Below are 12,640 nucleotides of genomic sequence, written 5' to 3'. Positions count from 1 at the left end.
GAAGCTATGTCGCGTGTTGCGGTATGCGGAGACACTAAAAGCACCATAGTAGAACACAGATGAAGCTTCTATGTTGATGTAATAGCAAGGAAGAAGTAGTACAATTGAAGTTTTAGGTATCGATTATTTTGTTTTTAGCTGGCTTTGGTGCCTTGCACATGAGCTAGGACCTTAAGATTCTACATTAAAGGAGGACTAGCAGCCGAGTTCCACGGGAGAATGTGAAAAGTTTTCTTATATAGTAAAAACCTGAGAAATCCGTCTGTTTTCGTCATTTGTAATAGATTCGACTTAAAGCCAGATCGTCACATTGGCCGCTCTTCTCTCTGAAACGGTTGTACTTATCGTCTGCAAAGCTATGTCGCGTGCTGCGGTATGCGGAGACACTAAAAGCACCATAGTAAAACACAGATAAAGCTTCTAAGTTGATGTAATAGCCAGTAAGAAGTAGTACAATTCAAGTTTTTGGTACTGATTATTGACGTTTTAGCTGGCTTTGAGGCCTTGTACAAGAGCTAGGACTTTAAGATTCTGCATGAAAGGAGAACTAGCAGCCGAGTTGCACGGGAGAATTTGAAAAGTGTTCATATGTTGTAAAAACCTAAGAAATCCGTCTGTTTACGTCATTTGTTATCGAATCGATTTAAAGCCAGATCGTCACATTGGCCGCTTTTCTCTCTGAGACAGTTATATTTATAGTCTGCAAAGCTATGTCGCGTGCTGCGGTATGCGGAGACACTAAAAGCACCATAGTAGAACACAGAAGAAGCTTATAAGTTGAAGCAATAGCCAGTAAGAAGCAGTACAATTCAAGTTTTGGTTATCGATTATTGATTTTTAGCCCGCTTTGATGCCTTGGACATGAGGTGGAACCTTAAGATTTGGCATGAAATTAGGAGTAGCAGCCGCGTTGCACGGGAGAATGTGAAAAGGGTTCATATGTAGTAAAAACCTGAGAATTCCGTCCGTTTTCGTCATTTGTTATCGAATCGACTTAAAGGCAGATCGTCACATTGGCCGCTCTTCTCTCGGAAATGGTTGCAAATTATCGTCTGCAAAGATATGTCGCGTGCTGCGGTATGCGGAGACGTTAAAAAGCACCATAGTTGATCAGAGATGAAGCTTCTAAGTTGATGTAATAGCCAGTAAGAAGTAGTACAATTCAAGTTTTAGGTATCGATTATTGACTTTTTAGCTTTTTTTGGTGCCTTGGACATGAGCTAGGCCCTTAAGATTCTGCATGAAAGGAGGACTAGCAGCCGAGTTGCACGGGAGAACGTGAAAAGTTTTCTTATGTAGTAAAAACCTGAGAAATCCGTCCGTTTTCGTCATTTGTTATCGAATCGACTTGAAGTCTGATCGTCACATTGGCCGCTCTTCTTTCTGAAACGGTTGTACTTATCGTCTACAAAGCTATGTCGCGTGCTGCGGTATGCGGAGACACTAAAAGCACCATAGTAAAACACAGATAAAGCTTCTAAGTTGATGTAATAGCCAGTAAGAAGTAGTACAATTCAAGTTTTTGGTATCGATTATTGACTTTTTAGCTTTTTTTGGTGCCTTGGACATGAGCTAGGACCTTAAGATTCTGCATGAAAGGAGGACTAGCAGCCGAGTTGCACGGGAGAATTTGAAAAGTGTTCATATGTTGTAAAAACCTGAGAAATCCGTCCGTTTACGTCATTTGTTATCGAATCGATTTAAAGCCAGATCGTCACATTGGCCGCTTTTCTCTCTGAGACGGTTATATTTATAGTCTGCAAAGCTATGTCGCGTGCTGCGGTATGCGGAGACACTAAAAGCACCATAGTAGAACACAGAAGAAGCTTATAAGTTGAAGCAATAGCCAGTAAGAAGCAGTACAATTCAAGTTTTGGTTATCGATTATTGATTTTTAGCCCGCTTTGATGCCTTGGACATGAGGTGGAACCTTAAGATTTGGCATGAAAGGAGGAGTAGCAGCCGCGTTGCACGGGAGAATGTGAAAAGGGTTCATATGTAGTAAAAACCTGAGAATTCCGTCCGTTTTCGTCATTTGTTATCGAATCGACTTAAAGGCAGATCGTCACATTGGCCGCTCTTGTATCTGAAACGGTTGAACTTATCGTCTGCAAAGCTATGCCGCGTGCTGCGGTATGCGGAGACACTAAAAGCACCATAGTAGAAAACAGATGAAGCTTCTAAGGTGATGTAATAGCCAGTAAAAAGTAGTACAATTCAAGTTTTAGGTATCGATTGTTGACTTTTTAGCTAGCTTTGGTGCCTTGGACATGAGCTAGTACCTTAAGATTCTGCATGAAAAGTGGACTAGCAGCCGAGTTGCACGGGAGAATGTGAAAAGTGTTCAAAAGTAGTAAAAACCTGAGAAATTCGTCCGTTTTCGTCATTTGTAATAGAATCGACTTAGAGCCAGATTGTCACATTGGCCGCTCTTCTCTCTGAAACGGTTGTACTTATCGTCTGCAAAGCTATGTCGCGTGCTGCGGTATGCGGAGACACTAAAAGCAATATAGCAGAACACAGATGAAGCTTCTAAGTTGATGTAATAGCCAGTAAGAAGTAGTACAATTCAAGTTTTAGGTATTGATTATTGACTTTTTAGCTGGCTTTGGTGACTTGGACATGAGTTAGGTCCTTCAGATTCTGCATGAAAGGAGGACTAGCCGCCGAGTTGCACGGGAGAATGTGAAAGTGTTGATATGTAGTAAAAATCGGAGAAATCCGTCCGTTTTCGTCACTTCTTATCGAATCGACTTAAAGTCACATCGTCACATTGGCCGCTCTTCTCTCTGAAACGGTTGTCCTTATCGTCTGCAAGGCTATGTCGCGTGCTGCGGTATGCGGAGACACTAAAAGCACCATAGTAGAACACAGTATAACCTTCTAAGTTGAAGTAATAGCCAGTAAGAAGTAGTACAATTCAAGTTTTAGTTGTCGATTACACACATTTTAGCCGACTTTGGTGGCTTGGACATGACCTAGGACCTTACGATTTTGCATGAAAAGAGGACTAGCAGCCGCGTTGCACGGGAGATTGTGAAAAGTGTTCATATATAGTAAAAACCTGAGAAATCCGTTCGTTTTCGTCATTTGTTATCGAATCGACTTAAAGCCAGAACGTACATTAGCCGCTCATCTCTCTGAAACGGTTGTACTTATTGTCTGTAAAGCTATGTCGCGTGCTGCGGTATGCGGAGACACTAAAAGCACCATAGCAGAACACAGATGAAGCTTCTAAGTTGATGTAATAGCCAGTAAGAAGTAGTACAATTCAAGTTTTAGTTATCGATTATTGACTTTTTAGCTGGCTTTAGTGCCTTGGACAGGAGCTAGGACCTTAACACCTTTCATGAAAGAAGGACTAGCATCCGAATTGCACGGGAGAATGTGAAAAGTGTTCATATGTAGTAAAAACCTGAGAAATCCGTCCGTTTTCGTCATTTCTTATCGAATCGACTTTAAGCCAGATCGTCAAATTGGCCGCTTTTCTGTCTGAAACGGTTACATTTATCGTCTGCAAAGCTATGTCGCGTGCTGCGGTATGTGGAGACACTAAAAGCACCATAGTAGAACACACATGAAGCTTCTAAGTTGTTGTAATAGCCAGTAAGAAGTAGTACAATTCAAGTTTTCAGTATCGATTATTGCCTTTTTAGCCATCTATGGTGACTTGGACATGAGCTAGGACCTTAACATTCTGCATGAAAGGAGGACTAGGAGCCGAGTTGCACGGGAGAATGTGAAAAGTGTTCATATGTAGTAAAAACCTGAGAAATCCGTTCGTTTTCGTCATTTGTTATCGAATCGAGTTAAAGCCAGTGCGTACATTGGCCGCTCTTCTCTCTGAAACGGTTGTTCTTATCGTCTGCAAAGCCGTGTCGCGTGCTGCGTTATGTGGAGACACTAAAAGCACCATAGTAGAACACAGATGAAGCTTCTACGTTGATGTAATAGCCAGTAAGAAGTAGTACAATTCAAGTTTTAGTTGTCGATTACACACATTTTAGCCGACTTTGGTGGCTTGGACATGACCTAGGACCTTACTATTTTGCTTGAAAAGAGGACTAGCAGCCGCGTTGCACGGGAGATTGTGAAAAGTGTTCATATGTAGTAAAAACCAGAGAAATTCGTCCGTTTTCGTCATTTGTTATCGAATCGACTTAAAGCCAGATCGTCACATTGGCCGCTTTTCTCTCTGAGTCGGTTTTATTTATAGTCTGCAAAGCTATGTCGCGTGCTGCGGTATGCGGAGACACTAAAAGCACCATAGTAGAACACAGAAGAAGCTTATAAGTTGAAGCAATAGCCAGTAAGTAGCAGTACAATTCAAGTTTTGGTTATCGATTATTGATTTTTAGCCGGCTTTGGTGCTTTGGACATGAGGTGGAACCTTAAAATTTTGCATGAAAGGAGGAGTAGAAGCCGCGTTGCACGGGAGAATGTGAAAAGGGTTCATATGTAGTAAAAACCTTAAAATTCCGTCCGTTTTCGTCATTTATTATCGAATAGACTTAAAGCCACATCGTCACATTGGCCGCCCTTCTCTCGGAAATGTTTGTAAATTATCGTCTGCAAAGCTATGTCGTGTGCTGCGATATGCGGAGACATTAAAAAGCACCATAGTTGATCAGAGATGAAGCTGCTAAGTTGATGTAATAGCCAGTAAGAAGTAGTACAATTCAAGTTTTAGGTATTGATTATTGACTTTTTAGCTGGCTTTGGTGCCTTGGACATGAGCTAGGACTTTAAGATTCTGCATGAAAGGAGGACTAGCAGCCGAGTTGCACGGGAGAAAGTGAAAAGTGTTCATATGTAGTAAAAACCTGAGAAATCCGTCCGTTTTCGTCATTTGTTATCGAATCGACTTAAACCCAGATCGTCACATCGACAGCTCTTCTCTCTGAAATGGTTGTACTTATCGCCTGCAAAGCTATGTCGCGTGCTTCCGTATGCGGAGACACTAAAAGCACCATAGTAGAACACAGATGAAGCTTCTAAGTTGATGTAATAGCCAGTAAGAAGTAGTACAATTCAAGTTTTAGTTATCGATTTTTCACTTTTTAGCCGGCTTTGGTGGCTTGGACATGAGCTAGGACCTTAAGATTCTGCATGAAAGGATGACTAGAAGCCGAGTTGCACGGGAGAATGTGAAAAGTGTTCATATGTAGTAAAAACCTGAGAAATCCGTCCGTTTTAGTCATTTATTATCGAATCGACTTAAAGCCAGATCGTCACATTGGCCGCTCTTCTCTCTGAAACGGTTGTACTAATGGTCTGCAAAGCTATGTCGCGTTCTGCGGTATGCGGAGACACTAAAAGCACCATAGTAGAACACAGATGAAGCTTCGAAGTTAATGTAATAGCCAGTAAGAAGTAGTACAATTCAAGTTTTAGGTATTGATTATTGACTTTTTAGCTGGCTTAGGTGCCTTGGACATGAGCTAGGACATTAAGATTCTGCTTGAAAGGATGACTAGCAGCCGAGTTGCACTTGAGAATGGGAAATGTGTTCATATGTAGTAAAAACCTGAGAAAGACGTCCGTTTTCGTCATTTGTTATCGATCGACTTAAAGCCAGATCGTCACTTTGGCCGCTCTTCCTTCTGAAACGGTTGTACTTATCGCCTGCGAAGCTATGTCGCGTGTTGCGGTATGCGGAGACACTAAAAGCACCATAGTAGAACACAGATGAAGCTTCTATGTTGATGTAATAGCAAGGAAGAAGTAGTACAATTGAAGTTTTAAGTATCGATTATTTTGTTTTTAGCTGGCTTTGGTGCCTTGCACATGAGCTAGGACCTTAAGATTCTACATTAAAGGAGGACTAGCAGCCGAGTTCCACGGGAGAATGTGAAAAGTTTTCTTATATAGTAAAAACCTGAGAAATCCGTCTGTTTTCGTCATTTGTAATAGATTCGACTTAAAGCCAGGTCGTCACATTGGCCGCTCTTCTGTCTGAAACGGTTACATTTATCGTCTGCAAAGCTATGTCGCGTGCTGCGGTATGCGGAGACACTAAAAGCACCATAGTAGAACACAGAAGAAGCTTATAAGTTGAAGCAATAGCCAGTAAGAAGCAGTACAATTCAAGTTTTGGTTATCGATTATTGATTTTTAGCCCGCTTTGATGCCTTGGACATGAGGTGGAACCTTAAGATTTGGCATGAAATTAGGAGTAGCAGCCGCGTTGCACGGGAGAATGTGAAAAGGGTTCATATGTAGTAAAAACCTGAGAATTCCGTCCGTTTTCGTCATTTGTTATCGAATCGACTTAAAGGCAGATCGTCACATTGGCCGCTCTTGTATCTGAAACGGTTGAACTTATCGTCTGCAAAGCTATGCCGCGTGCTGCGGTATGCGGAGACACTAAAAGCACCATAGTAGAAAACAGATGAAGCTTCTAAGGTGATGTAATAGCCAGTAAAAAGTAGTACAATTCAAGTTTTAGGTATCGATTGTTGACTTTTTAGCTAGCTTTGGTGATTTGGACATGAGCTAGGACCTTAAGATTCTGCATGAAAAGTGGACTAGCAGCCGAGTTGCACGGGAGAATGTGAAAAGTGTTCAAAAGTAGTAAAAACCTGAGAAATTCGTCCGTTTTCGTCATTTGTAATAGAATCGACTTAGAGCCAGATTGTCACATTGGCCGCTCTTCTCTCTGAAACGGTTGTACTTATCGTCTGCAAAGCTATGTCGCGTGCTGCGGTATGAGGAGACACTAAAAGCACCATAGTAGAACACAGGTCAAGCTTCAAATTTGATTTAATAGCCAGTAAGAAGTAGTACAATTCAAGTTTTAGGTATTGATTATTGACTTTTTAGCTGGCTTTGGTGACTTGGACATGAGTTAGGTCCTTCAGATTCTGCATGAAAGGAGGACTAGCCGCCGAGTTGCACGGGAGAATGTGAAAGTGTTGATATGTAGTAAAAATCGGAGAAATCCGTCCGTTTTCGTCACTTCTTATCGAATCGACTTAAAGCCACATCGTCACATTGGCCGCTCTTCTCTCTGAAACGGTTGTCCTTATCGTCTGCAAGGCTATGTCGCGTGCTGCGGTATGCGGAGACACTAAAAGCACCATAGTAGAACACAGTATAAGCTTCTAAGTTGAAGTAATAGCCAGTAAGAAGTAGTACAATTCAAGTTTTAGTTGTCGATTATTCACTTTTTAGCCGGCTTTGGTGGCTTGGACATGACCTAGGACATTAAGATTTTGCATGAAAGGAGGACTAGCAGCCGCGTTGTACGGGAGAATGTGAAACGTGTTCATATGTAGTAAAAACCTGAGAAATCCGTCCGTTTTCGTCATTTGTTATCGAATCGACTCAAAAGCCAGATCGTCACATTGGCCGCTCTTCTCTCTGAAACGGTTACATTTATCTTCTGCAATTCAAATCTTAGGTATCGATTATTGACTTTTTACCCAATTTTGGTACCTTGGTTATGACCTAGGACCTTAAGATTTTGCATGAAAGGAGGACTAGCAGCCGCGTTGTACGGGAGAATGTGAAAAGTGTTCATATGTAGTAAACACCTGAGAAATCCGTCCGTTTTCGTCATTTGTTATCGAATCGACTTGTAGCCAGATCGTCACATTGGCCGCTCTTCTCTCTGAAACGGTTGTACTTCTCGTCTGCAAAGCTATGTCGCGTGCCCTCGGTATGCGGAGACACTAAAAGCACCATAGTAGAACACAGAAGAAGCTTCTAAGTTGATGTAATAGCCAGTAAGAAGTAGTACAATTCAAGTTTTAGTTGTCGATTACACACATTTTAGCCGACTTTGGTGGCTTGGACATGACCTATGACCTTACGATTTTGCATGAAAAGAGGACTAGCAGCCGCGTGCACGGGAGATCGTGAAAAGTGTTCATATATAGTAAAAACCTGAGAAATCCGTTCGTTTTCGTCATTTGTTATCGAATCGACTTAAAGCCAGAACGTACATTAGCCGCTCATCTCTCTGAAACGGTTGTACTTATTGTCTGTAAAGCTATGTCGCGTGCTGCGGTATGCGGAGACACTAAAAGCACCATAGCAGAACACAGATGAAGCTTCTAAGCTGATGTAATAGCCAGTAAGAAGTAGTACAATTCAAGTTTTAGTTACCGATTATTGACTTTTTAGCTGGCTTTTGTGCCGTGGACATGAACTAGGACCTTAACATTTTGCATGAATGGAGGACTAGCAGCAGAGTTGCACGGGAGAATGTGAAAAGTGTTCATATGTAGTAAAAACCTGAGAGATCCGTCCGTTTTCGTCATTTGTTATCGAATCGACTTAAAGCCAGATCGTCACATTGCCCGCTCTTCTCTCTGAAACGGTTACATTTATCGTCTGCAAAGCTATGTCGCGTGCTGCGGTATGCGGAGGCACTAATAGCTCCTTAGTAGAACGCAGATGAAACTTCTATGTTTATGTAATAGAAAGTAAGAAGTAGTACAATTCAAGTTTTAGATATCGATTGTTGACTTTTTACCCTTCTTTGGTGCCTTGGAGATGAGCTAGGAAATTAAGATTTTGCATGAAACGAGGACAAGCAGCCGCGTTGCACGGGAGAATGTGAAAAGTGTTCATATGCAGTAAAAACCTGAGAAATCCGTCCGCTATCGGCATTTGTTACCGAATCGAATTAAAGCCTCATCGTCACATTGGCCGCTCATCTCTCTGAAACGGTTGTACTTATTGTCTGTAAAGCTATGTCGCGTGCTGCGGTATACGGAGACACTAAAAGCACCATAGTAGAACACAGTTGAAGCTTCTGAGTTGATGTAATAGCCAGTAAGAAGTAGTACAATTCAAGTTTTAGGTATCGATTATTGACTTTTACCCTTCTTTGGTGCCTTGGACATGAGCTAGGAACTTAAGATTTTGCATGAAAGGAGGACTAGAAGCCACGTAGCATGGGAGAATGTGAAAAGTGTTCATATGTAGTAAAAACCTTAGAAACCAGTCCGTTTTCGTCATTTGTTATCGAATCGACTTAAAGAAAGATCGTCAGATTGGCCGCTCTTCTCTCTGAGACGGTTGTACTTATCGTCTGCAAAGCACTGTCGCGTGCTGCGGTATGCGGAGAAACTAAAAGCTCCGTAGTAGAACACAGATGAAACTTCTAAGTTGATGTAATAGCCAGTAAGAAGTAGTGCAATTGACGTTTTAGGTATCGATTATTGACTTTTTACCCTTCTTTGGTGCTTGGACATGAGTTAGGAACTGAAGATTTTGCATGAGAGGAGGACTAGCAGCCACGTTGCACGGGAGAATGTGAAAAGTGTTCATATGTAGTAAAAACCTGAGAAATCGGTCCGTTTCGTCATTTGTTATCGAATCGACTTAAAGCCAGATCGTCACATTGGCCGCTCATGTCTCTGAAACGGTTGTACTTATCGTCTGCAAAGGTATGTCGCGTGCTGCGGTATGCGGAGACACTAAAAGCACCATAGTAGAACACAGATGAAGCTTCTAAGTTGATGTAATAGCCAGTAAGAAGTAGTACAATTCACGTTTTAGTTATCGATTATTGACTTTTTAGCTGGCTTTGGTACCTTGGACATGAGCTAGGTCCTTAAGATTCTGCATGAAAGTAGGACTAGCAGCCGAGTTGCATGGGAGAATGTGAAAAGTGTTCATATGTAGTAATAACTTTAGAAATCCGTCCGCTTTCGGCATTTGTTATCGAATCGACTTAAAGCCATATCGTCACATTGGCCGCTCTATCTGCTGAAACGGTTACATTTATCGTCTGCAAAGCTATGTCACTTGCTGCGGTATGCGGAGACACTAAAAGCAGCATAGTAGAACACAGATGAAGCTTTTAAGTTGATGTAATAGCCAGGAAGAAGTAGTACAATTCAAGTTTTAGGTATCGATTTTTGACTTTTTAGCTGGCTTTGGTGCCTTGGACATGAGCTAGGAACTTAAGATTTTGCACGAAAGGAGTACTAGCAGCCGCGTTGCGCGGGAGAATGTGAAAAGTGTTCATATGTAGTAAAAACCTGAGAAATCCGTCCGTGTTCGTCATTTGTTATCGAATCGACTTAAAGCCCGATCGTCACATTGGCCGCTCTTCTCTCTGAAACGGTTGTACTTATCGTCTGCAAAGCTATGTCGCGTGGTGCGATATGCGGAGACACAAAAAGCTCCATAGTAGAACACAGATGAAGCTTCTATGTTGATGTAAAAACCAGTAAGAAGTAGTACAATTCAAGTTTTAGGTATCGATTATTGATTTTTACCCTTCTTTGGTGACTTGGACATGATCTAGGAGCTTAAGATTTTGCATGAAAGGAGGACTAGCAGCCGCGTTGCGCGGGAGAATGTGAAAAGTGTTCATACGTAGTAAAAACCTGAGAAATCCGTCAGTTTTCGTCATTTGTTATCAAATCCAATTAAAGCCAGATCGTCACATTGGCCGCTCTTCTGTCTGAAACGGTTACATTTATCGTCTGCAAAGCTATGTCGCGTGCTGCGGTATGCGGAGACACTTAAAAGCTCCATAGTAGAACACAGATGAAACTTCTAAGTTGATGTAATAGCCAGTAAGAAGTAGTACAATTGACGTTTTAGGTATCGATTATTGACTTTTTACCCTTCTTTGGTGCCTTGGACATGAGCTAGGAACTTAAGATTTTGCATGAAAGGAGGACTAGCAGCCGAGTTGCACGGGAGAATGTGAAAAGTGTTCATATGTAGTAAAAACCTAAGAAATCCGTTCGTTTTCGTCATTTGTTATCGAATCGACTTAAAGCCAGATCGTCACATTTGCGGCTCATCTCTCTGAAACGGTTGTACTTATCGTCTGCAAAGCTATGTCGCGTGCTGCAGTATGCGGTGACACTAAAAGTACCATATTAGAACACAGATGAAGCTTCTAAGCTGATGTAATAGCCAGTAAGAAGTAGTACAATTCAAGTTTTAGTTACCGATTATTGACTTTTTAGCTGGCTTTGGTGCCGTGGACATAAACTAGGACCTTAACATTTTGCATGAATGGAGGACTAGCAGCAGAGTTGCACGGGAGAATGTGAAAAGTGTTCATATGTAGTAAAAACCTGAGAGATCCGTCCGTTTTCGTCATTTGTTATCGAATCGACTTAAAGCCAGATCGTCACATTGCCCGCTCTTCTCTCTGAAACGGTTACATTTATCGTCTGCAAAGCTATGTCGCGTGCTGCGGTATGCGGAGACACTAAAAGCTCCTTAGTAGAACGCAGATGAAACTTCTAAGTTTATGTAATAGAAAGTAAGAAGTAGTACAATTCAAGTTTTAGATATCGATTGTTGACTTTTTACCCTTCTTTGGTGCCTTGGAGATGAGCTAGGAACTTAAGATTTTGCATGAAACGAGGACAAGCAGCCGCGTTGCACGGGAGAATGTGAAAAGTGTTCATATGCAGTAAAAACCTGAGAAATCCGTACGCTATCGGCATTTGTTACCGAATCGAATTAAAGCCTCATCGTCACATTGGAAGCACTTCTGTCTCAAACGGCTACATTCATCGTTTGCGATGGTATGTCGCGTGCTGCGGTATGCGGAGACACTAAGAGCACCATAGTAGAACACAGATGAAGCCTCTAAGTTGATGTAATAGCCAGTAAGAAGTAGTACAATTCAAGTTTTAGGTATCGATTATTAACTTTTTAGCTGGCTTTGGTGCCTTGGACATGAGCTAGGACCTTAAATATCTGCATGAAAGGAGGACTAGCATCCGAGTTGCACGGTAGAATGTGAAAAGTGTTCGTATAAAGTAAAAACCTGAGAAATCCGTTCGTTTTCGTCATTTGTTATCGAAATGACTTAAAGCCAGATCGTCACATTAGCCGCTCATCTCTCTGAAACGGTTGTACTTATTGTCTGTAAAGCTATGTCGCGTTCTGCGGTATGCGGAGACACTAAAAGCACCATAGTAGAACACAGTTGAAGCTTCTGAGTTGATGTAATAGCCAGTAAGAAGTAGTACAATTTAAGTTTTAGATATCGATTATTGACTTTTTACCCTTCTTTGGTGCCTTGGACATGAGCTAGGAACTTAAGATTTTGCATGAAAGGAGGACTAGAAGCCACGTAGCATGGGAGAATGTGAAAAGTGTTCATATGTAGTAAAAACCTTAGAAACCCGTCCGTTTTCGTCATTTGTTATCGAATCGACTTAAAGAAAGATCGTCAGATTGGCCGCTCTTCTCTCTGAGACGGTTGTACTTATCGTCTGCAAAGCACTGTCGCGTGCTGCGGTATGCGGAGAAACTAAAAGCTCCTTAGTAGAACACAGATGAAACTTCTAAGTTGATGTAATAGCCAGTAAGAAGTAGTACAATTGACGTTTTAGGTATCGATTATTGACTTTTTACCCTTCTTTGGTGCTTGGACATGAGTTAGGAACTGAAGATTTTGCATGAGAGGAGGACTAGCAGCCGCGTTGCACGGGAGAATGTGAAAAGTGTTCATATGTAGTAAAAACCTGAGAAATCGGTCCGTTTCGTCATTTGTTATCGAATCGACTTAAAGCCAGATCGTCACATTGGCCGCTCATGTCTCTGAAACGGTTGTACTTATCGTCTGCAAAGGTATGTCGCGTGCTGCGGTATGCGGAGACACTAAAAGCACCATAGTAGAACACAGATGAAGCTTCTAAGTTGATGT

Source organism: Schistocerca gregaria, unplaced genomic scaffold (assembly GCF_023897955.1).
Source record: "Schistocerca gregaria isolate iqSchGreg1 unplaced genomic scaffold, iqSchGreg1.2 ptg000526l, whole genome shotgun sequence".
NCBI lineage: Eukaryota > Metazoa > Arthropoda > Insecta > Orthoptera > Acrididae > Schistocerca > Schistocerca gregaria.
The sequence above is the reverse complement of the archived record's forward strand: the minus strand, read 5'-3'. Positions refer to the sequence as shown.